Source organism: Talpa occidentalis, unplaced genomic scaffold, assembly GCF_014898055.3.
Source record: "Talpa occidentalis isolate TD23 unplaced genomic scaffold, MPIMG_talOcc4v2.1 talOcc4.13, whole genome shotgun sequence".
Classification (NCBI taxonomy): Eukaryota; Metazoa; Chordata; class Mammalia; order Eulipotyphla; family Talpidae; genus Talpa; species Talpa occidentalis.
Window position 1 is genome coordinate 48,550,029 of NW_023601322.1, and position 26,605 is coordinate 48,576,633.

At 42.5% G+C, this 26,605-nt stretch overlaps 1 non-coding gene across 1 annotated transcript; it reads left to right on the forward strand.

The window, feature by feature from the left end:
* The first annotated feature begins 23,723 nt into the window (after positions 1-23,723).
* On the forward strand, positions 23,724-23,889 carry LOC119243855 (U1 spliceosomal RNA). The gene has a single exon (XR_005124857.1). It is a non-coding gene; the product is annotated as a U1 spliceosomal RNA (small nuclear RNA).
* Positions 23,890-26,605: the final 2,716 nt, after the last annotated feature.

The following is a 26,605-nucleotide window of genomic DNA, read 5'->3' on the forward strand; positions in this document are numbered from 1 at the left end:
AGTACTGCTGGTGGGAATATAAAAGGTGTAGCCACTATGCAAAATGATTTGGCAATTTCTCAAAATATTAAACACAAGTGCCACATGATACAGCAATTCTACTTCTGAGTAAATGCCCCAAAGAACTGAAAACAGGGCCTCAAACAGATATTTGTGCATCGATGTCCATAGCAACATTATTCAAAATAGTCAAAAGGCAGGAATAACCCATGTGCCTGCTGTGATATATACAAACAATGAAATATTTTTCAGTCTCAAAAAGAAAGGAAATTCCAAAACATGATACAAGATGGATGAACCTTGAGGTCATTATGCAAAGTGAAATAAGTCAGTCTCAAAAGGACAAATATTGTCTGAGTTTATTTATATGAAGTTACCTAGTAGTCAAATTCATAAACAGTAGAATGGTTGCCGGGGTGGGGGTGGGGGACGGAGGATAGAAATTTAGTGTTTGAAGCGTTCAGGCTTCCAGTTAAGGGATGAAAATTTTCTAGGGTGGGTGGTGGTTATGGCTTCACAATAATGCAAAAGTATTTAAGGCCATAGAACTGCACACTTAAAAATGGCTAGAATGGTAAATTTTATGTTATATATATTTTACCTCAATTTAAAAAAAATGTTGCTTTGCTAATTTTTAAAGAAAAAGGAAAAGAGTTACCTTTAGAAAGATCAATATTTGTAAACATCTATCCAAACTCAGCAAGCAATACCCATATCTAGAATGAAAGAGGGCACATCATTACAGATACTTAAAATATTAAAATAATAATAAGGAAGCACCATAAATTATTCTACACCTATAACTTTAACAGCTTAGATAATATGAACAGATTTCTTGAAAAATGAAAGAATGGCGACATTTCTTAAGACTTGATATTGTTAAGATGTCTGCTCTCCCCAGACATGTCTATGGATTCAACACCAATCCAGTGAAAATCCCTACAGGACTGGTGGAAACTAGCAGTTCAAGACTCATACACCTGAGTTCAAGACTGACTGAACCACAAATCTATAGCAATCGAGACATATTGGAGAAGAAAGGAGAGACACAGAGATGACTGGAACCAAATAGAGTCAAGAAATAGACCCACGTCCATCTAATTTTCAACAAATGTGGAAGGAGACAATCTAATTGAAAAAAAGGGTAAGGTTTATTGGTCTGTTGTCTTTTTTTCAGTGAATGATGCCAGAACAGTTATATATTCATATGCAAAAAAAATAGTATCTCAATCTGTACTTGTCACCCTATACAAAAAACTAACTCAAAATAGCTCAGAAACCTAAATGTGACTCCCCAAACTACAAATCTCAAAAAAATACAGTGGAAATCTTTCAGTAAGGCCCTAATCCCTCTCAACCTCATGAAGTAAGTTGATAATTCAGTTGTGATGACTGAATTAGATAGCAAAATGAAAGTTGCAAACATAGCCCCTGCTCTTTTAAATACTGGTTCCTTTTGTCCATCACTCATCCAAAAGTAACCACCATCTGTTTTATAAAAGCCAATTGAAGTGTTAAGTTCATAAATTGAACACCAAAAACGACTTTGGATGGAATATCCATTCAGTCTAGCATTTTCATTAGGTTTTTTATTTTCCAACGAAAAGGAAATCAGTCCTACCATCTGTTTGGCACTTTCAAAGCATATGGGTTGCTCTTAATCAGCTTCACAAATTATCCACACTCAGAGCTGTCAAAATTGAACACAAGGTTCAAATATCTGCTGTTCAACTTTATAAAAAATCCTGTGGTGCACAGTTTAAAAGTTGTACTCTTCATCTCTTTCTTATTATTATTCCCCAGGTCAAGATGGTTCATAGGAGAGCTGGATCAAGAAATCTCATCTTCTGGAAAAGTCTTCTCTGTGCTTTGATTTATGCCTTCAGCTAGCATGTGACAACCTTGGAAAATTTCTTGTGGAATCCTTTATTTAGTGAAGGGATGTTAGTGAGTATATTGAAAACTTGTATTTATATTTATTACATTTGGTATATTATATTTGGTATATTACTTTCTGGTAATGTATATATTCATTAAACCAAATCCTTTGGGAAACCGTATGGACTAAAATCAATACAATGAAGTGTCTTAATGGACCTGGAATAAGCTCTTTAATGCTTCTGCAATGATGCAAACTTTCCATTAGGGGGAACCAGAGCACTAGTGATAAAACTAGGTTTTCTACAAATTGCACAATTATTTCTAAATCAGTGTCATTATTTTAATGTTTTCTACAATATGTAACATACATAATTAAAAGGCAGCATTTGAATATATTCTTTCAATTAGAAGAGGGATGTAAATCTTAACAATCACAACTTATATTTTAGCAGTAATTTGACTTTTTTTGGTTTTGGTTTTGGTGTTTTGTTTTGTTTTTTAGCAGTAATTTGAACATACCTAATAAATTCAATTTGAAGTCAGAGGAAAATTCCTAAATCCAAAGCTGAAGGTTTTATTTTATTTTCTATATTAAATAAAGTGTCTTTTTTCAATTGTTGAAGTAATGTTAGTTTATAGCCCATTGTGCCTCCTCCCCACATTATCCTCACAAGACTGAAGATTTTAAAAGCATAAAGAAGTATGAGAGGTGGATAGAGTGCAATAATAATTTTAAAGATAGGGGCTTCCCTGGTGGCATGAGGGTTAAAGACACAGCACTATGAAGCTATCTGCAGCCTCTGAAGGACAAGTTTGATCCCCAGCCAGGGAGCAGACCCACATGGCACAGCAGACCTCTCCTGTCTCACCTGTTGCTCCCTTCAGCAGTATATTTCAGTAGATCTGCCTGTTCTGTTCCCCACTCTGTCTCTAGTGAATCCTCTCACTTCCCACACCTCTAGCCTATACCCCAGCTCTTCCATGCATAAATAAATCTTTAAAAAAAATAAAAAATAATTTTAAAAATAAGTCTTTTTTTAAGATGTATTGCGTGACTTTTATCTAGATGCCATGTAAAGGGGATAAAACTGTGCTTTATTAACTGAATTTAAGTATTATTTGCTGTTTTGTAGTCATGGGCCACACTCAGAAATTGTGACTCATGACTGGACATATATGGCAGGCCCAGTTGAGAAAGGGAGCAGGAGCTCTTAGTGACACAGCAGGAAGAGTGGCGGTTTAGAATCACAGCAATATGGATGGGGGGAAGGGGAGTGGCAGGAGAAGGGAGTAACCGAAGAACCTGTTTCCACTAAGTGGCACAGATTGGCAAAGTTGCATATAAAGGACAGAGTGATGTCAGGAGCCAAGAATCAGAAAGCATAAAAATTTCTCTGAGAAGGAGACAAAGAAGGAGAAATTGGGCCTCCCTGGTGGCCTAGGGTTTAAGTCTCAGCGCTATCACCTCCACTGCCTGAGTTCGATCCCTGGCCAGGGAGCTACCCATGCGGCGCAGCAGACCTCTCCTGTCTTGCCAGCTTGCTCCCCTCAGCAGTGTATTGCAGTAGATCTGCCTGTTCTGTTTCCCACTCTGTCTCTGGCAAATCCTCCCACCCACCCTCCACCCCACTTCACACCTCTGCCCTGCACCCCAGTTCTATACAAAAATAAATAAAATCTTTAAAAAAAAAAAGGAAAGAAAGAGAAGTTGAAGGAATATGTTTTGTGTGTACCCTTGGCAAAAACACCTAGAAGGGTTATAACTTGTACCAGTTGAAAGTAAAGCATGATTTCTCTTGCTGTCTGAGTTGTGTCAAGTAACGATATTTAGGATAGCAAAAAAAAGATATAATTTTCCTCTGCTTTCTCTCCTTGGCAAATGGGAGAGAGTCCACTGTGAGATGAACAGGAAAAATAGCAGGTGTTAAGAAAAGCTAAGAAGGGGGAGCTTCATCAGGCAGCCAGCCATGGCTATTGGAGGATAAAGGGTCTTCAGGAGTGGGAATTGCAGGGCTCATAAGGTGGGATTTTGACTTGGTCTGGTTGTGTTCTGTTTCAGTCACATAACACGCAGCATAACACGCATAAAGAACACTCATCATAAGTTGTAGAGCTGATAGATTTTTCTCAACACAATCAAAAGTGGCAGCAAACCCTCACAAAGTTCCTTGTATACTGTGCTAACTTGTTACCCTCTAGATTAGCTGGATGGTTTTCATCTTCATATAAAAGAATCCTACATAAGGTGCCGTTTTGTGTTAGCTTCTTTCACTAACATTGTTTGTCAGGGTTATCTCTATTGGTGCAGCAAGTTGTAATACAATCATGCTCATTATCTTGAGTGTAAATAAATTATATTTATCCATTTTATATAGATATTCAATAGCTTGGGGTTATTAAAAATAAGGTTATTGGGCCTCCCCTGTGGCGCAGTGGTTGAGCGCTGGGTTGCGAAGCTACCCGCGGCCTCTATGGCACCGGTTCGATCCCCGGTTGCTGCCCGGTCACCGGAGGAGGGTCCCGCATGGCGTGCAGACCTCCCCTGCCCCCCGCTGCTCCCCTCAGCAGTGTGCTTCGGTCCTTCTGCCTGCTCTGCTCCCCGCTCTGGCTCTGGTGAATTCTCTCACCTTCCCGCACTTCTGACTGTACCCAGTGCATGTATAAACAAACAAACAAATAAATAAAACATGCGTCTATGTTAAAAAAAAATAAAAAAAAATAAGGTTATTAAAAATAGGTTGCTAAGAATATTTATGTCCTTTCTCTGAGTGAATTAAGTTATGTATTTCTGTTGGGTACACCAAAGGGTGGGTTCTAGGGTATGAAGATTCAGCTTTAACAGATACTGACAAATAGTTTCCCACAGTATTGGTACCAATGTATACTGCAGGTGAATACCTGCAGCTCGGTAATTAAGCTAATGGTGTTTAATACTAACAAAATAATAATGATTAATTATTTTATAGAAGTCATTATAATAATTTCAATAATCAAATAAATGATTATTTAAAGTAAATAAAATTATTAATTATAATTGTAATAATATAATTTCTTAGCTTGACATTATCTTTTTCTTATTTTTTCCATTTTGATGGTTATATAGTGGTAGTAGTTCATTATGGTTAGTGTCTTTTCCTATCTTTTACTTATTATCTCTTTTTCATTTGAAAAGGAAAGGTTTATTAGGAAAAGGAAAGGGGAAAACACTTGCCCAAAAAGAGCTCTACTCATTTTTCTATTGAAATGTTTGTCTTTAACTCACTGAGTTGTAAAAGCCTTCACATGTATGGTATACTCTCCTGCAGCAGTATTGCTGTAGTGATGTAAAAGCTAACTCAGGATACCAGAGGAACCAATATCTTTAACCAGACAGAATTTCAGTATGAAATTCATGGATCTTGAGCCATGCTCCATGGACTTCCCTGGACTGGGCTTCCCTGGATTAGGGTCCAGAGAGAAGCAGATGCCAACACCATCTCTGGGATCAATTTCAAGACACAAGTACCACTGTTAAACTCAATCCACAGAATATGCGATTTTGCATTTTTCCAGACAACGTTTTTTATCACATTTTCCAAAAAAGTCACAAAGCATTTAGGAGCACGTTCGAGAATGCAATCCTTCAAACTGTGGTCCACAAGAAGTATTGGCAAAGCAAGAAAGACTCATATATGGCTGATGACTTGTACATGAGCCCAGCCTGGGATGCAGCAGAATCTTTGCATTGTTTTATGGCTTTGGAAACAATAGCATCAATTCACTCAGATGAATTGACGATTGTCGTTCAGGACGCGGGGCTTCATGATGGCCTTTGAGAGGAGTCAGGAAGAATGGAGACTTTCTCAGCAGTTATAAAGCAGGTTATGCTGGCCCCGGCTGCTACTCCTGGCTGGCTGTCCTCCACTTCAACAGTGACAGCCAATTACTCTGCCCAACTGGCCCCCTGGAATATCTTCTCTCATCAGGTAGATAAGCATGGTCACTTGAAGAACAGATTTACTACTCTGCCTCCACATGACCCTCTGCTGATTTGCCAGCTTCCTGTAACAATAAAACATGCCTGCTCAAAACCCGTTGGACAAGTTTTGCATTGTGTGCCTGGCATAATTTGTGATGGCCACTTGAAACCTGTTCCATTCTTACTGGTGTAAGGTGGTATCTCAATGTGGTTTTAATTTGCATTTCCCTGATTATAAGTGATGTTGAACATTTTTTCATATGCCTGTTGGCCATTTGCATTTCTCTTTGGAGAAATGTCTTTTAAGTTCTTCTACCCATTTTTTTTTTTTTTTAGGATTTATTTATTTATTTACACAAGCACTGGGTACAGTCAGAAGCGCGGGAGGGTGAGAGGATTCACCAGAGCCAGAGCAGGCAACAAAACAGGCAGACTTGATGAAGTACACTGCTGAGGGGAGCAGCGGGCGGCAGGAGAGGTCTGCGTGCCGTGTGGGACCCTCGCCCAGCAGCCGGGGATCGAACTGATGCTGCAGAGGCTGCGGGCAGCTTCGAAGCCCAGTGTTCAACCGCTGCACCACCGGGGAGGCCCTTCTGCCCATTTCTTGACTGGATTGTTTATTTTGTTTTTGTTGAGTTGTGTGAGTTCTTTGTAGATCTTTGTGATCAGTCCCTTATCAGTTGACTGGAGTGCAAAGATTTTTTCCCAGTCAGTGGGGTGTCTCTCTCTGTTTTGGTTAATGTCTCTTGTGCACTGCAGAAGCTTTTCAGTTTGATGTAATCCCAGGTGTTTATCTTTGCCTTGACTTTCTTTGCTTTGGGAGATGAGTCTTTAAAGATGTTATTGCGATGGAACTAGAAGGAATTATGCTCAGTGAAATAAGCCAGAAGGAAAAAGAAAAATATCAGATGGTTTCACTTATAGCAGGAATATAGGGGAACTGAATAAGACATCAGTGTAAAAAAATAACAGTACAAAACTCAACAAAGCAAAAATGGACAATTAAAAATCAGAGACATCCTGCAGGGGAGGAGGCGGGAGAGGGATCAGAGGGAGGGAGGGAGGAGCACAGGGGACTGTGGTGATGGTTACCAGGTGCCTTGGGTAAGGAAATTCTATGGGCACTCAACCTGAGGGGGTGGGGGGAAGCAAATACTGTTTAAAAATGAATAATGAGGGCCTCCCCAGTGGTGCAGCGGTTGAGCGCTGGGTTGTGAAGCTGCCCGCAGCCTCTGCAGCGCCGGTTCGATCCCCGGCTGCTCCCCGGCCACCGGAGGAGGGTCCCACATGGCGCGCAGACCTCTCCTGCCGCCTGCTGCTCCCCTCAGCAGTGTGTTTCGTCAGTCTGCCTGCTCTGCTCCCCGCTCTGGCTCTGGTGAATTCTCTCACCCTCCCGAGCTTCTGACTATACCCAGTGCTTGTATAAACAAACAAACAAACAAACAAACAAATAAAACATGCCTCTATTTAAAGAAAAAAATGAATAATGATGTAAAAAAATGAAAAATTAATATAAATAAATATATATATTTAAATCATAGTCAGAAAGAGAAAGAAAAATGTATCATTTCACTCATATGTGGAATATAAATAAAAAAATAACAAAGTAACAGACAAAAAAAAGAAAGAAACTGCCACCTAAATTAAATCCATTTTTAGATAACAAGAAAGGTCTGATTTCACGGGAAGAAATACTTTAAATTCAAGACAAAATCACTAGTCCTCACCAGCACAAATCTAAAACTCTTGGTTTGGTGTGCTCCTCGCAAGGGCATCTGCGGCTAGCCCATTTCCAACACAAGCCTGGCTTTGTCATTGCCAAGGTCACTCCTGGCCCTGCCGGGTCACTCACTGCCCCAGGGCTGCTGCTAAGGGTGCTGCCTCCGGCTTTGATTGCCTTTCTCTATAGGCTTCAAAGATCCCAGTTTATTCCTTTTCTCTTTGGGCAAGATTTTTAACCCACTATATATTGTTTTCTCATTGTTCCATATCTCAGTGCCCAGTAGCTGGTCCTTTTTGGGCTTTTCCTATTACCTTTCCTTTTCTTCACCATTAGTGCAATTTCATCACCATGATCTTTCCCTTCATTAGAAAATCTGTAAGTCTTACATATACTTGGAGCTCCTTCCAAACAGGCTGAGCCTGTCCCCCATGCAAGCTTAGCAGCTGTCTGGCTTTCTTCTTCCTAGAACCCCACCCTGCTTCTGGGGTGGGGGGGTGGCGGGGGGCGGCCTTCACGTTGCCATGGCAACTAGCTACTTGCCGAGTCAGCTAGTTCAGGGCGTGCTTGCTGAAGCCTTGGACGCTGGCCGAGTCAGTGGACCCTACCTCAGCGTTACTGGAAACTATCCCGTTGGTGCCTTCCAAGTCCTGGCAGGGTGCCACCCACTCTCTGTGCTCACTTGTCGGGGCAGTGGATTGTGGAGTGAAGCTCTTGCCAGGTGAGGGTCTGCAGAAAGCTGTTTGTATCATCTCTGCAGAAATTCTGGTCATCACGGTGTCCTCGGAGAAGCTTCATTTAACTCATTACTTCTTCAGCTGAAATGACAGTCCCCATTTGGCCTTGGTGTTTTGAAAGGAATTTGACTGGGGGCATGGCAGAGGAAAGGAAGCTACAGCAAAGAGGAGAGAAAAAACAGACAGATTTCATATCTCCTTTGCAAAGGCAGTTCTTGTTGTATCTTCAAACATCATAAACTATGTAAGTATCCCTCCTTTCAGGAACCAGCTCCACTGATGGCCCTGAGGAATTTCTCTCCATGTTCTCTCCCTGAGGAATTTATCTCCACGTTCTCTCTAAATTACCTTGAACAATGCATGGATAGATTCACAATCATTTATAAACACTTTGTAACCAAAGATCTGAGGTCTAGTCACCAGGAGAGCCAACTTGCAGAGTCTGGAAGGGAGCAGCCAGGGCCAGACCTGAGGGCAGGGAGACAGCTCTGAGTAGCCACCACTGTCCTGTCCTGCAGGGCCTCAGCTAAAGACGCAGTGACAGTCTGACCTTAAGATAAAATCTTATTGATCAATGGCTGTCTGGGCATTTACTGATCAAGAAGTAAAAAAAGGCTTACTCTTTGCCTCATAGGACTTTCCTACTTATGATGCTGATATTAATAACCACAATCAAATTGAAACTCAATTTCCTCACAGGCTGTAAATGGAAGTAGGGGCTGGAGACAGGATGGCTAGGATGTAACTCATCTGCCTGAGGACAAAGCCAGCTCAGCCCCAACACACTGAGCCTAAGTAGGTAAAAGCCCTGAACTCACACAGATTTCAATTTCAGTTTTTAAGTCTGTCACTAAACATAAATTTGGAAAATTCACCAGACTTCCTGCTCCCTCGATATCCTGTCTACAAAATGAGATTGTCAGGAGGGTACATGCATATATGTAAAAGTCCTGAGATAATCGCTGGCTAGGAGTGTTCACATTTCCCACACTTAGTTCTGGATAAAAGGGCCTGTTCCTGGGTCTCCCTGGTGATGCAAGGGGTGAAGTATCAGTGCAATGAAGCTATCTGCAGCCACTGCAGCACACCTGTTCTGCTCCCCACTCTGTCTCTGGTGAATCCTCTCAACACCCCCCCTCCATACCTCTGACTTACACCCCAGCTCTTGTATGCATAAATAAATCTTAAAAAAAAGGGGGGGCCTATTCCTGAGTGCCAGGAGGTTTGATCCCTGCTGCCAGCTGCCCCCACAAATCCTTTCCCTGTGTCCCCAAGCCTCCTTCAGCATCTTCTCCACCCTTCTTAGGTAGTCCAGCCTCTCCTCACAGAGAAATTGGAGTAGGCCTTTGGCCTTCAAGGATTGGCTATTTTGGAGACTCTTCAAAGACTACGCTGAAGTGTCAAAGAGGAACAATATGTGACTTTGTTAGAGCTGGAACTGGAGCTTCAAGCAGGGTTGTGAGTGCTCCTGAATGCTCCTGTGAGCCTGAGTGTCATAGCCCACTCCCAGGGGACACACTCAGAGTCTTCATGGACTTCAAGAATTACAGGGCTACATGGCCACAGGGGCCCAAAGCGCTCTGCTTGCTCCCCGGCAGGAAGCTCACTCCTTCTGTGTCCCAGCACAGGGGAATATCCTGTCCACGCCTCCCTCCTTCCTTAATCTTATGTAGTATCTCCCGGGCCTCCCTGGTGGTGCAAGGGGTTAAGACGCAACCTATGGGGGCCTCCCCTGTGGTGCAGTGGTTGAGCACTGGGTTGCGAAGCTGCCCACAGCCTCTGCAGCGCCGGTTCCTTCCCCGGCTGCTCCCCCGCCACTGGAGGAAGGTCCTGCATGGCGCGCAGACCTCTCCTGCCGCCCGCTGCTCCCCTCAGCAGTGTACTTCGGTCCTTCTGCCTGCTCTGCTCCCCGCTCTGGCTCTGGTGAATTCTCGCACTCTCCCATGCTTCTGACTATACCCAGTGCTTGTATAAATAAATAAATAAATAAATAAATGAATCTTTAAAAAAAAAAAAAAAAGACGCAACCTATGAAGCTATCTGCAACCTCTGCAGCACAAGTTCGATCCCCAGCCGGCCAAGGAGCAACACACATGGCGCAGCAGACCTCTCCTGACTCGCCCGCTGCTCCCCTCAGCAGTCTGCTTCAGTCAATCTGCCTGTTCTGTTCCCCACTCTGTCTCTGGTGAATCTTCTCACACACACCCACACACACAACTCTGGCCTATATCCCAGGTCTTGTATGCATAAATAAGTAAATCTTTAAAAAAATTCTTATGTAGTATCTTCCACCTAGTTGCTGGGTCTCAGCACCTAGCACTTCCATTAAACATTTATCAGGTTCTACTTTGGATAGCTCTTCTCATACCCACATCCCCGACCCCCATCTCCCAAAAGATACCATCTCATTTCTACCAATAAAGATCAGTTTGCAGTTTCTGAGTATCACACAAATGAACTCTCTATGTTAGTGAGCAGACTGAGGGGTATACCCAGAACCCCCAAACTTGCTCACTCTAAAGGGATTCTGCTATCTGTATAAAGACAAAACATATTCTTAGCCTAAAAAATATATAATAGAATGATTGTGCATAAAGCCCCAAAATAGATGACTGGATCAAGAAGATATGGTACAGGGCCTCCCCTGGTGGCACAGCGGTTGAGCTCTAACAAAGTCTAACAAAGCTGCCTGCAGTCTCTGCAGTGCCGGTTCGATCCCCAGTTGCCCTGCGAGGGTCCCACATGGCGCGCAGACCTCTCCTGCGGCACCCACTGCTCCCCTCAGCAGTGTATTTCATCAGTCTGCCTGTTCTGCCTGTTCTGTTCCCCGCTCTGGCTCTGGTGAATTCTCTCACCCTCCCGTGCTTCTGACTGTACCCAGTGCTTGTATAAATAAATCTTCAAAACAAAAAAACACTCCTTTAAAAAAAAAAGATGTGGCACATATACACAGTGGAATATTACTCAGCAATCAAAAATGATAAACTCATGCCATTTGTAGCAATATGGATAGAGCTGGAAGGGATTATGCTCAGTGAAATAAGCCAGAAAGATAAAGAAAAAGACCATACTGGTCTCACTCATAGCAGGAATTTAGAAAACCCAAATAAGGGATCAGGAAAAAAACTAATTATAATAAAGTAAGAATCAAAATCAACAAGCAGCTATAAACCAGAGACACACTACAGCAGGGAAGAAGGGAGTAGGATCAAAACAAGCGTGGTGGGAATTTTACAAGAACTATAACCAAGATTGTTGTAGAGCAACCCCCATACAAAATGGGGTGCCTGACTGTGGGTCCTCACCCGCGCGCTTAAAAGGACTTATCAATGCTCTACTGCAGGCACACGTGAAAGGTTAATAAAAGGTTTCTTTACAAGGGAAGGGGAAATGAGGAAATGTACAGCTCTGGGAGAAAAGTGGGAGACAAAGTTTTAAATGAGTCCTACCCAATCCGCCGATCAGGAATCCCAAAATGGCGCTCTCAGAGTTGGCCGCCAGCCAGGAGCGGTGAAGCCAGGAGGCGAGCGATCGCAAGCCAGAGAGAGAGCAAGGCCCACGTGTTTGGTTTTTATATCCAACCTGGCTGCCCAACTCCACCCTCCGGTCCCAGCCACCCTCCCCTTGGTGGTGATGGGATTTGTCTTTCCTAATGTCCTGATGGCTTTAGTCTGGAGTGGGGGTGGGGTCCACAAAGCCTGTATGAGATTATCTCAGGACATCCTTTCCCCCTAACAATTCCCCCCTTTCACTTTTTGCCACCATTTCCATGGTGATGAAGATCAAACATATGTATATTGGGGCCTCCCTGGTAGCACAACTGGTTGCTGGCCACAGCCTCTGCAGTATGGGTTCGATTCCTGGCCCACCAGGGAGATACCCACATGGTGCGGCAGACCTCTCCTGTCTCGGCTGCTGCTCCCCACCGCTCTGTCTCTGATGAATCTTCTCACCCTCCCGTGACTCTGGCCTGTACCCCAGTTCTTGTATAAATAAATAAATCTTTTTTTAAAGGAAAATGCATACATTGTACAAAAATGAAAAATGTTATAAAAATTAAAAAAAATTGTGCATAGAAATGGCAAAAGAGAAAGGATATAGTTTCCCAATTTAACACCCAAAGTTACTCATTCCCTGTGGGAAAATGTCCAGCCAAATAGGACAGGCCCAAAGCAGGGCTGAGGCCTGAAAGCCTGCCACAAGTCTAAAGCACCATCTGGTAGAGACCCATAAGAAAGGGGAAGAAGGGATAGGCAAGTCTGGAAGGAAAACGTAAAATCAAAACACAGGTCAAGATAAAGGCTGCCATTGTCAGCCTCCCCATGGATCTCTACCTGTCTTCACTCCATATATCTCCTCCATGTCCCCCGAGTCCCTGGCACAAGTACAGAGCAGAGAAAAAAGTGAGCTCTTTTTCTCCACATGTCCCCCTCTTTTGTCTCCTCCAAGTCTTCAGTAGCTTCACCTGACCACTTAGCTCCACCCTCATTAGGTAGGAACCTGGGACCTCCCCTTTTTATGGAGATTCCTCTGTTGCAGCAAGGTTTTGCACTGTTGGACTTACAACATTCTGGCTATTTTGATCAGCACTGGTTTTGAATTCTGGGCTTCAACTCATCGAGGTTTATCTGCCTACAGGCACCATCAGCACCAACTTCTGGAAAAAGAAACCTAGGAAAACAGCTTTCCTACCATTAAAAATAAAGAAAAGAAACAACAGACCCCAAATGGTGCCTTTCTTGACAAGCCCCACAAAGACTTAATACCTAATCTAACTACAGTTTAAAACTCTCCCAAAAATGGAAATTTAAACTAAATAATTCAGAGTCTCCTGGTTAGTACTAGTGATATAACTGGCATGTTAAGATCCCCCACCACCACCACCACACACACACACCCCTTCCCTCATGGAAGGTGGCTTTGCTTAAAATACTCTTTCTTTAATTTTGCTAATAACTGTCGCTAATAACTTTCTTTAATTTTGCTAATAACGCCACAATGCCAGCCGGGTCTGAGGCTCTCTTTTATACTTTGTTTTTTGTGGACTTTCTTACTTGGAGTGCTCCATGTGTGCCAGTTATTGTCTGCTGGGATGTCTGGTCTTGGGTGCTGGCCTTTGACACAGAATGTGCCCTGGTTCTGCTCCAGCATTTCTGATTTTTCCTGGTGATAGCAATCAGTTTTATGGTCTGGTTTCCATTGTGAACTTTTAGGCGCCTCTTATCTATTCAATCCCAGTATCACCCGCTGAGCAGGGAGCAGGGGCTGAGTTTTAACCCTATTAAATGATTTCCAACAATAACCTTGTTGCCCCTCTTTCTCACTAGAAAGAACTTTCCTTTTGTGCAACTCCTTGAGGAGCCTTTCTGCTTGCTAGATGGGTTGTTGCCCTATTCATGACTGATTTTAGAAAATCAATTAAAATATTAAAATTACCTTGTTTGGATTGTTACTAAACACTACTGAATGCCTGACTGGGAACTGTATTATATTCAAGTGGGCCTCTGGTCTTGACTTCTGACTGTCTGAGATTCTACATGGCTACCTGGATGCCTCTCTGGGATATTATGAGACATGTGTACTCTAAGAAAAATTCATATGTGCAAATCCAAACCAAATAAAAGTGGCTAATCATGGCAATTACAAAATGATGCTAAGTTCCAAGTTTTGTAAAATAATTCCTTTTCAGATTGCTTTAAATCATTAACCTCCTTTTTGCATTTTAAAATGTGATCTAAAATGAAGTGAATCAATTTTCAGGAACATATTCATATCTATATTAAGACATAACCAACTGGCCTATACTCACTTTTGTTCATTTACTTATCCATTCTGCTTTAGCTTTCACCACAGGGAGGGGTGAGAACTTGGGGGTGGAGGCCCTGTGGGTGGATGAGGGGCAAGAACAGGAATTGGGATTGTGAATATTAAAGTGATTTTCTTCACTCTACTGGTGGGTGAAACTGTTCGATATTCCAGTTATTATTGTGTCCAGTGTCTGTCTCCTCAACTCAATTGTGAAGCACTTGAGGTCAAGAAACATTTAAATATTTGTATTACAAGCCCCAATCCCCAAAAGTGGGAAGAATTCACCCAAGAGCAATAGGTGTGGTTAGTTTTATTAGAGACTCATGCATGAGGGAAGCAGTGCAAGAAAGAATAATTAACCTGGCTCCTTGAAGGGAGTTTGGAAGAGCTATTTTAAGGGCAGGCCCACGAGTCAGGGAGGAGGAGATTGTTCTGGGCTGGGCTACGCCCTGGCATGCGCAGATGGGTCACATTCCAGTTGTACTCGTGGGCTCTCAGCCTTTGCCCTCCAGGAAATCATGAGAAAACCATTAGGCAGGAGCTAGTGCTTGTTGTCAATATGGCGCCCCATGGTCAGTGTGGAGGAAAGCATTGTTTGGACAGGACACGCCAGTCCGTGATTCAGTCCACCTGTTCAAACAGGACTGTGGCAACTCGTCCTACCAGCTCAGGATCTCTTACAGAGACGGTTTCATTTGTAAATGACTTTCCCATTTAATAAAGAGCAAGCATTTGATGAGCGCTGACAATAAATGTGCCTAGTGAAAGGAAGTCGAATTTGCTCCCGGAAATATGTCTGTTGAGTATAAGGTTTATTCTATAGGAAGGGCTCTAAAAACTGGTGGAGGTTGCCCTTTCGTAAGAGACATTTACATGCATAAGGGAAGGCTTCATTTGTAAGAGTGTGTGCTTTGCATGTCTTTTACTCTAAGCAACTGAAATTTCCAAAGTCATATCCTTGTTTACACTGCCTTTCCTGGAGACCTCCCATAATAACTAACTGACTTCCCAACTCCCAACATCCTTTGTCTCTAGCTGAAGTTATTTAAGGGAGTGACTTAAGCCATTCCAGTTACTCAGTTTTTACTATGTTTCTCCCACATTTGCAGGAGGTGTATATGTTATTTTGAAGCTTATTTTTATTTTCTTTTCTGGTTTTTTTCCTCTGTCCAATGTTAATTTGATTATTTGCCAGCTTAGAAGAACAGAACAGATGAGGGGGAACAGTGACTCCACTCTGGAAAGAAGGAAGGAATAAGAGAGAGAAGGAAGGAGAGAGAAACAGTGAAAAGAGTAAGAAGGTAAGACAAGCAAGGTGACTGTATCAAGCTGTGGTGTTTCTGTATAGGTGCAGAACTAGACGCATAGATCCATTTAAACTATATCCTTACAAAGTTTTCTTTAAAATAACCTCACAACGTTATTGAAGAATTGCTATTCACAATTCTGAGACTGAAGTCTTCATACTTATACAAAATTTCATCAACATATTGAGACTTCAACATAAATTACTAATTAATCACTACAGAGAGCAAATATAATTCACTTAGGAAAACATGAACTACACTGTTGTGATTGTTTGCCCATTAATACAAATTGAATAATGAATAGTGAACAATCAAACTTGCCATTGATGGTGTTGATGGTAAGAATGATCAGGAAGCTAGCAAGTTTAAAATATGGCCCACATTCGCAGCAACTGCTGGAGATCAGCCTTTACTAGTGAAGAGGGTTTGTTTCTTGCTCAGACTCATTTTTCTTTATTTACTTCTTTGTCCTCCTAGTGATTTTACCAGGAAAACAGCACCACCTGTCACCTAGGAGACTGGTCTGTAGCAGCCTGGTGGAGACTGGAGACCGCACCCTTTCTCATTACAGATTTGTATTTGCAGCTGGGCTCCTGTGACCTCTCTGGAGGACAGAAAGTTAATCTGATGATGCTGGTGAATGAGGATGCGGGCCTGATATCCCAGCACAGAACGGACAGAGCAGGGCGCCGCCTCAGTGGGAGCTGGGTAAAGCTGTTAAACATGCCCATCTCTTCCCCTAAGAAGGGGCTGCAAAGTGGTTTTGTTGTGAAAATGATTTTAAAAAAATATAATAATGTTCACTGAATTGTAACTGTGAGGCCTGTGTGTTCTCATTGTGACCATTGTTTCTTTTCACTGTTTTCCCAAAGAACCTGCAGTTTAGCATTGAACTTGAGAAGAGGATAAAGACATTGGGTTCTCAGTTTAGTTATGTTAATTAAAAAAGAAAAAAACCTGGGGGGAGCAGTGAGAGCTCAAGGTGGACAATAGGGATCCCCTGCATTTGTCAGCAGTCTAAGTCTTTATTCTGTGGCTTTGGCAACAGCAGCTCCTTTCTCTGCTCATTGTGTGCCAGTTGGCTCAGTGACTTCTGGAGGGAGGCTGTGCTCCAGCTGTATGCAAAGTGCAGATTCCCAGGGTGCACGCTGGGGAGAAGGGCGCTGTGCCCTTATCTCTCCATCACTACTCTCCCCTCTCTCCTGCTTTCCCTTGTGTGACAACAGCTAACTGTTGAGCTATTACGTGCACTTTGAGCTATTATGTGCACTTCCTATGTATGGTATGACTTCATTCTTACATTAACCTTCGAGATGGGCACTGACTGTATTCCAATTTTAGACGTGGGGACTCACAGAGGTTTCATGATTTGCTGGTCCCCAGAGCAGAAATGGCAGGGAAGGGAGCAGCCTGAGCCCCTAGATGCATTGCCAGCCAGACTCTGAACACGCCACCCCATGAGAGGTTATGCCCAGAGGGGAGTGTCAGGGCCCCCAAGTTCCCCTTTGCTGCTGCCCCATGAGGCCCAGAAGAGCTCCTTATCAGCAGGCTCTGGATCAAGAACAGCTACCTCCTCACCACGGGGGCCCTCTAGCTCCTTCCTGAGCAAGACACCCACAGGTAGTGCTCCCACAGAACAGTCACCATCTAAGGGAAACGAATGAGGTTTTGCTAGTGCCTGCTAGATCTTTTAAGTATATTGCTTTGTGGAACTGTCTGCTATTTAAATATCCAACTTACGTCTTTGTCATTCTGATATGATTCCCTTGAACGCCTTTCATTTTGGCTGTATAATATTCCACTATGTGGAATATACCGCATCTTGTTGCAATCCTCTATCAGTGAGTACTTAGGTTGTGGCCACCTCCTAGCTGTTGTAGATAGTGCTGATAAACACTCATAAATGCTGTAGAGGATATCATTTTCGGTCAGTGGTTTCACATCCTTTGGAGAGATGACTAAAAGTGGGACTGCGGGTGATAGGGTATTTCGGCTAAGGATTTAATCACGTTATGAGTGCCTGCCAAGTGGCCAGCCCTGCTGTACATGGAGAGATGTCTGTGAAGGCGGCATCTGGGGTCACTGCTGAGTGGGCAAAACTTCTGAGGGCCAGAAGCAAGTAAAGGCAGTGCAATGAGGCATGAGGAGACACCAGGTGGCCAGAGGGCAGAGAGTAGGTGCTGGAGTCAGGAATCAGTGGAAGGGGTGGGACAGGACCATTGTAGATTCTGGGACAGGTATTAGAGGGTTCTGGAGTAGGAACTAATGGGATGAGCTGCGGTGAAGAATAGGCTCACCAGAAGCTTAAACAGACCCCCAAGGTGTTCAGAATGGGCTCTCCGGCCAGTGTTACTTAGATAGGTGGACAATTTCTAGCCAAGTCAACCAAGGACCTAAGGGCTCGCAGGAAACCTTAACCATCACTTTACCACTTAGAAAGAAATTTGGAGGTTTTACCAAAAAGACAAACCCAAAAGACAAACCAAAAGACAAACCATTTCATGTGTCTCCTTACCCGCACCATCTTCCCCTTGAAGTCGCAGACCTCTATTCCATTCCTTAGCTCAGGATATAAATACTCCCATCTTGGCCTCACTGTCTTTGGAATCCATGTAGAGTGTCCATGTAGAGTGTCCAAATAGATGCAATTAAATTCATTTTTTTCCCCTATGAATTCATCTGATGTTAATTTGATTGTTAAGTGGCCCAAGAAGAACCTAGAGGGGAACGGGGAAATTTTCTCTCCTCCCTGCCATGGACAAGCAGAAGACAGAAGGAGGTAAATGGATCATGCTGAGCTCTGGAAGCCTAGGAGAGGGATCTGTACTTCATCCTAAGTGCAACTGTTCGCCTAAGACTGTGTGGAGACCTAAGAGAAAGGAAGTTGGGACAGCAAAGGCTTTGCTGACACAGTAGATTAACAGATAGTGCACCCTGTGGCTGGGACCCTATCTTCGGCCCTCTCTCTGAGGAACCCTATACCACCACCCTGTACCCTGTACTCACTGCTTCATTCAGAGACAGGCACTGATTATGCCCACACAGCAGCCATGCCTCTTCTGCCCCACCCCCACTGTATCAGCAGGTGGCACTGTGAAGGCAATTAGCATTTCTTCACCACTCCCCATGTGCCAGTGTGTCCCTTGATGTCCCTGAGCGATATCCCTGAGCCGAATCCAATGAGCCTGTATAGAGGCTCTCCCCACCAACAAGCAGTTCTCAGACATTGGCAGGGATTCAATTCAACTGGGACACTATCTACCTGGCGATAAAGCTAGGTTCTACAGGTGAAACACTCAGTCTCCCAAGACCACCCCCCATTTCAGATGCTGGCCACAATCCAAGGGTGTTACCTGGGCTTCCAATTAACCAGTTCAAATCAGATGTCCCTCCTGACCCCCTCCTGAGACTTCAGGTGGCTTCAGATTATTATCTATGCATCTGACACCCCAATATTAAATCAGAGGGTCCCAGTACCCCTTCCTCATGTTTGATTAATTTGTCAGAATGACACCCAAAATTCAGGAAATCCTTTTCTCATTAGATCACCAACTTACTGCACAAGATATAATTCAGATGGGAGATACGCACAAGGCAAGATATGGAGAAAGGCATACAGATTCTGTGCCCTCTCCAGGTCCACCGTTCTCACCAAAATTTTCATGTATTCACCAAGCAGGAAGCTCTCTGGAGCCTCTCCTCTTGGGTCTGTATGGAGGCTTCATTACATAGGGATAACTGATTAACTAATTGGCCATTGGCAGCTGAACTCAACCTGCAGCCCAGACTCTCCTCTCTCTGGAGGTCGGTGTTGGGGGTGGTGAACTGGAAGTTCCAGCCCTACATTCATGTTGCTTTCCCTGGCAACCAGCCCCCATCCTCAGGTGTTTCCAAAAGTCACCTTCATTAACATAACAAGAAATGCCCTATCTATCACAATATTTAGGGAATTCCAAGTCCTAATGACCTGTGAGGCAGGAATTGTAGATGAAGACCAAATATATATGAAAGATATTTTGTCTCTTGAATGACCAAATATACATATTTCCTGTAACTCACAATATTGTAGCCAAACACTGCTAAGAAAAGCAAGTCAAATATGAGTGAATTTAAGAGTGCTATATTTGAATTTGTATTGAATTTGGTTATATAACCCCCATATACATGATTGTTCTTATCCATTCCTTCATTTTATAGTGAGATCTGGTGCAGATACTGCTTCTCTAGAGTCACATTTAGTGCTCTTAAGTTTGTGGGAGAACCTCAAACTCAAAATCAGTTAATTTGGTAGACATTCCAGTTTGCTATAAAGAGATATGGTGGAAGGGGGTAGCAATGTCATTAAGCTTATTTGTAGACAAGGGCCCTGACCTAGACCAGAAGAGAAAACATGAGAATCTGAGACATGTTTATGTGTGTGTGTGTGCTCCATTATTTGAATATGCTTGGAATATTTCAGCATAATAAATACATGGAAAAGAAAGGGGAATGGGGCCTCCCCGGTGGCGCAGCGGTTGAGCGCTGGGTTGCAAAGCTGCCGGCGGCCTCTGCGGCGCTGGTTCGATCCCCGGCTGCTCCCCGGCCACCTGAGGAGGGTCCCACATGGCGCGCAGGCCTCTCCTGCCGCCCGCTGCTCCCCTCAGCAGTGTGTTTCGTCAGTCTGCCTGCTCTGCTCCCCGCTCTGGCTCTGGTGAATTCTCTCACCCTCCCGTGCTTCTGACTGTACCCAGTGCATGTATAAACAAAACAAACAAACAAATAAATAAATAAATAAAACATGCCTCTATTTAAAAAAAAAAAAAAAAAAAAGACAGTATCTGTTCCATTTAAAGAAAGGGGAATGAAGAAAAAAACAAACATTTGGAGTGTGAAGTATTTTGGGAGAGAGAAATAGAACTAAAGATACAAGAGATGAAAATATTTGGCAAATTGAGAGATCAGGGTTTTATTTCTTTTTACTAAAAAGTAACAGTGTGCTATCTTTTGTTACTTGTCTCCAAGATAGTAAGCCCAAGGTCCTGCTGTGGAGTTCAAACACAGTTGTCAAAAATCTAAAACATTTCTCATTTAGTAATTGATACTAAAGTCTTTGGTTTAGTAATAGATACTCAAGTCTTTGGATGCCCACTATGAAGTTGGATCTCCTACCTCACACCGTGCAAAACATTAACTCAAAATGGACTGCTGATCTAAACATAAGAGTTAAAACTATAAAACCCTTAGAAGATAATTTAGGAATATCTTTTTGACCTTGTGGAGGGGCTTCATAGATCTGGCACCAGAAACATAAGGAACATAAGACACAAATAAGTAATTTAAACTTCATCAAAATTGAAAACTTTTGTGCTGCAATTGATGTCAAGAAATTTAATCAAGGAAAAAACCCTTAAAATCAAGAAAATTTTAAAAAATGCACAAAATGAGGTTGTCTATATCAAAATATTTGGAAATTATATCTAATAAGGAACTTATGTCCAAAATATGTAAAGAGCGCTTACATTTCAATAATGAAAAGACAAACCAATTAAAAATGGATGAAGAACTTGAATAACATTTATCAAAGAAAATACGCAAATGGACAATAAATAAATAAAAGATGCTGATTGTCATTAGTCATTAAGGACAATGACAAACCCATAATGAAACAACTTCACATCCATAAAGGATGGTGCAAGAAATACATACAATAACAAGTGTTGACAAGGATGTGGTGAAATTAGAACTTTTTGCAATGATTCTTGGGAGTGTTTAATGGTGATTACTTTAAACCTCTTGCCCCTTCAGCTGGGCATGGTGTAACAATGCAGGGGGAGGGGATAGAGCCTGCTTCAGAGCTGGGACAGGGGGTAGGCTTTACTGGGAGCCCACCATGTTGCCCTGGCACTCTGCGGGCCTCTACTGCCTGCAGTTCCAGGGAGCATCAACACTGGAGCTGCCTCAGCTGCGCCCAATGCTCCTCCAAGAGGTCCTGTGCAAGAAACCTTGGGGTTTGGGTCTCCACCTCTACTGCTAGAGCTTGCTCTGGTGAGGGGCAACTTTGCTGCTGCAGCCCCAGTGGGGCAGCATGCCTTGAGGCAGCTTGGCTGGGAACCACTGCTGCCTGTCTACCAAAGCTGCCTGAGTCCCAGTGGGGTTGCTCACACTGGGGATGACAGGCAGTGGAACACTAGCCACTTCGTCCATTTTTAGAGCAGCCTGCACCTGTAGGCCCTCAAACCATACATGCCAATGGTACCACAAAGCCAGCACAGCCTATGCTCAGGTGGCGGGAAAAATCGGGTTTTACCCTCTGGCTTGTGCACAGGGATCCAGTTTCACAAGTATCTCTCCAAGTATGTCCTCTCAGCCATATAGGGTACAAGAGAAAGCCTTAAAAGCAAGAGAAGCAAGAACAAGAGCAAGCATGTGCTCAGTCACAAGCCCAGCATGGCCTGTTAACTTTCCCTAGCCCCAAGTCAGGTCCCTGGCTTGCTGGGAGTTGCAATCCTCAGTGTGTGGGATCTCACAGGGGTGGAGCTGGGGGTGGAGTCTGTAAAGACTTCAGGGAATGGAGTTCTTTCAAGACACCATTCCCAGGATCACTTTGCTCCTCATTGTGCAGCTAACAGAGGCAGTCTTCGCTGTAGTTTCCTATTAGTTTCCTATTCAAACATTACAAATAATGTTTGAATACAGTGTTACAGCTTTTAATCATATTTTTTATTTAAAATTACATTTTCAGGTTATGTAATAACCAGGCACACCACTTGTATTAGAATTTAAGGGAAAAAACTGAAAATTTAATTAATAGAAAATTGGAAAATTAATTTTTTTTAAATGCAGAAGTCACACAAATAGAGAATTACAGTTAACAGGGATTACAGTTAACAGTAGCATTTCTTTCCTTAGGTGTTTTAGTTTCTTTGACGTTATTATTTTAAATTATATGGAGGAATGCATATTCAAAAAGTCCCTTCATATTGAGTTGCATTACTTTAATCACAAAACGTAAACACTAGGATTTAATTTTTTTAAGAAAAAAATAAAACCAGTGGGAGGGGAGGACCTCATTTTCTGATCTGACACCTGCTAGATGGGAAATTGAATGCAATGTGGGAAGGACTTGATAGTTTCAAGTGCTCTGAATTTAATAGATCCTGCAAATTAGTCTTTTCCTGATTTTGTAGAAATTCTCTCCATCTCCTTATACGTTTCACATAAAGACGGTTCTTCTATACATTTGTATTAAACATTTTTTCACTGTTTGCCTGTCTGTAGTCTTTAGAGTATATCAGTGGTTCTCAACTTTCCCTGAGCATCAGAATTATGCAAGAAAACTTTTAAAATGCACCAATGTCTTGCCCTTGTTCCATGACATTGATTAAACTTGGCTGGGTCAGGCATGAGTGTTCTGGGTGATTCTAATCGGCAGTCAGGCCGGGGATGCATGGGGCTCTGTACCCTCTTCACTGGCTTGTGATTTTGGCCAATTGTATTTTTCCCCTGGAAACGTGGGGACTGGGGAATAACATTTCCCTATTGGAAATGTGGAGATGAAGAAGAGAAACTAAGCCAGCTGTTGACGGCAGTGTTGAGGGGCACTATGGATATGTTTGAGGTGGTGGTATGTGCAGCAGTAAGTCTAAGAACCAGGTTGGGCGAGGAGAAGAGTGGGGAGAGCAATTACCAGCAAGAGAAATGAACTCAGGTCCCAAGCCTTCCCAAGGTCGGTGTGCGTGAAATTGACCCTTGCCTCTGAAAGGAGGTATAACTCTTTCAAAGTAGGAAGGTGGGACTTTTCTCCTCTACAAACAAGGGGGGAATTACAAAGAGGGGAAAGAGAACTTGAAGATCTCTTGTAAGTGGGTACTCTGCCAAGGTCGGTCAGTGCCTTTGGAAGAAGTCCTTGGCCTGGATTCCATGAAGTGATGGGCTTCTAGGAGCTGTGATCTCTGAAGCTCAGGTGGAATTGCATGGGCATTTGCACATAAATGCATCTATAGAGGAGACGGTCTTTAAGTTTTATTCTCAAAGGGACCCATGCACCTAATAATTAAAACAGCTGTTGGTTTCACTAGTACGTGGAATATAAAGTAACTAAATTAAGTCACATAAAAACAAGTTGAAAATTTAACCCTTGGTAGCTGATTACAGAACTGAAGCACCAGGTGGGGAGAGGTGGAAAGAAGTGGGGCAGGAAAACAACATAGAGGGAGGAAAGCACAATGGTCTATGGTGGTAGATTAGGGGTAAGTTGTTGGTGGTACACTATGGTGGTAATACCTGATAGGGGCACCCCAATATTACCTCAGTTAAAAAATAATTAATTATTTATACTTACCTGCAGTGGAGACACCATGATCACGAAAGTTGTTTTCCCAGGGAGAGGCTTACTATCCTTTGCAATCCGGATTTGCTGACCCCAGTGATTTCCCCAAATGTAGCAGACGCAACTGCATAATTTGTGGTTGTGGGGGACTGCATTTGTGCTCTCACTGGAAAAAAAAATTAATTATTAAAAAAATAGACTACCCTGCGAGAACAGAAAATTGAAGAACACTATTCCTCCAGTGGCACAGTGGGTTGAGCACAGCGCTGTGAAGCTGTCCACAGCCTCTGCAGCACGGGTTCGATTCCTGGCCAGCCAGGGAGATACCCACATGGCACGGCAGACCTCTCAAAGTAGAAATTTAAATATTTTTAAAGCAAATGTTGACTGTTAAATACTTTTAAAGCAAATGTGGGGGGGGCGGTAGAGATAGAGAAGTATAATTATGTTCAGTACAAATTTTAAATGGTGTGTGTATTCTCTGTGGAGTGTGTTCAATTAGTGGAACTTAGGTTGGTTTTAAGTTTACATGGAAGAATAATGCCCTATGTTGGAAAAACAGTAATTCTCATACACTTTGGTGGGCATGTACTTTAGTACAATCATAGGAAACTATTAGTATTTAGTATAGTCAATAAGAAAACTATTTCTCATTATCTACTAAAATCATAGCCAACAGAACTACACAAACAGGAGTATCATAGGTTGTTCACAGCAGCATTATTCCTAATAGTCCAAAATGTACACAATTTAGATGACCACAACCAGAGGCATGGATACCAGGAGCACTACTAAAGTTCTATTTCTTGGTACTTGTATATATCCCTTTTGTGATAATTCCTGAAGATGTATAGTTATAGCTTGCAAACTATCATCTCTATTCTGATTGAAAAAGAGATTTCTGCTTGTATTATCTGCTAACACATACCCACTGCATTACATTAAATGACAGATGTTGTATAAACAATCCATAAAGAAGTACCATTATGTAGCAATTTTATGTTTAAACACAGAGAACTGGCCAGATAAATGAAAAGGTGTTTTGCAAAAATTGGCAAGCTGTTCCTAAATGGGTGTGGTGGGGGCTGTGAGGGAGTGGTCACCCTCCTGTAGACTTTCCATGGATTTACAGAGCTCATTTCTCATGGCACAACACACAGTGCACGCTTCATGTTGAAATTGCTTCTTCTCACCCTCCAAGTCCCCAAGGGGCTATGTGTTGGGCTGAGGGTGCAAAACAGCTCTGATGATGGGACAGCTGAGGACCTCTGAGCTTAGGAGACACCCAGTCATCTAAGCAGGGGCTGCAGGGCAACGTTCCCATCCTCCAGTCCAGAGAGAGTAAGACCTTCACTTCTGTTCTCCATTTTTTATTTTAAAATAAATTATGAATTTTTATTTTGTTTATTGTCTAATCAAATAAAATAAAGGTGTTGTTAGTTATGTGCCCCTCACCTTCCTTTTATCCTATACATTTGTAAACCGTGGTAGGAAAAAAAGATGACCTCCCCTTCTATCTCCCATTTCTGAGTTGGGGAAATTTGACAAATTTGTAATGCTGTCATTTTCACTGTGAATTTTCACGAGTTAATTAACTGTCTCATCCCTGGGTGGTTACAGGTTTAATCCAGAAGGTGTCAGTGATAAAGTTCTCAACTTTAATAAGGTTGAAAATAGAGGGCTGACATTTTGCACTTATAAATGAAAAGAGGTGTGCTGGCAATTTCTCCTGCTGATTTAAAACAGGATGTGAACATTTCCTTAAATTAACAGTTAATTAAACTTCATTTGGTCAAGAAAAATATTTAACTTATGAAAATTTTTAGTCTTTCATTACACGACTATTTGTTGCCTTTCATAAAAGGAGAGGGGAAATTTACAAGAGGAGTCTAAATTTTGGGGGCCAAACCTATAGTTTCATTATCCCTTGAAATTCTCACCCCGAGTTACATGGCCATAAATGGCAAAGTCGATGGGATTCAATAGTTAATGCTGTCGTTTTTTCCTTCAGGGACTTCTCAATGCTAAGAAAACAGGACTCCTTAAATAAGGCTGAGCTCGTATTTATAAATAAATATGGAAACTAGTGAGATGTGGGCTAAGTGCAGAGAAAGGGAGACTCTATAGAGATGCAAGTTTAAACCTCTTTCATCTATAAAACAGAGGGCACAATGTGATGCACAAAATCTTGTTTATTTTTTCTATAATTTGAGTTTCAATAGTTTGAAAAGTGGGTTGACATATGAGATTTATTTTCCTTTTGACATGTGAGATAGGAGGCTCTTGTTCCTCCACTCCAAGACACCCCTGGGCCAAGTCCTAAAAGGGGGGACAGGACCGAGGCACAGGCAGGCTAGACCAGGGTGCTCAAAGTGTGGGCCCTGCACCAACAGCAGCAGGGTCTGAGATGTCATTATGATGCATGTCCTCCCAGACCTGCACATTCAGAAACTCTGTGATGCACCTAACAGTGTTCAGTAACCCCGGGATGCTGCTCATACACCCACAAGTTTCAGAACCGCTGCCTCACCCCTCCAAAGAGAGACTGGCTTCAAATTAAGAAGCTCTGTGAGTAACCTGAGATGCCCGTTCAAAGCAGGAAAACAAAACAATACACGATAGGGAATCGTGCTTGAGAAAAGCTCTTTGTCCAAAACTATGTGAGAAGGTAGGGAGAGGAGGCCACCACAAATGCACAAATGTTCATGATAACGCATGAGTAAAATATTTTCCCTAACTCATGAATTAAATATTTTCTCTAACTTGAAAAATCATGATGAATCTGAAAGAGAAAGTGTCATTATTTTTTTTAATATTTCATTTAACTCATATGCAATAAATAATCATTTCAATATAAAATCAATATAAAATGAGATGTTTTATACT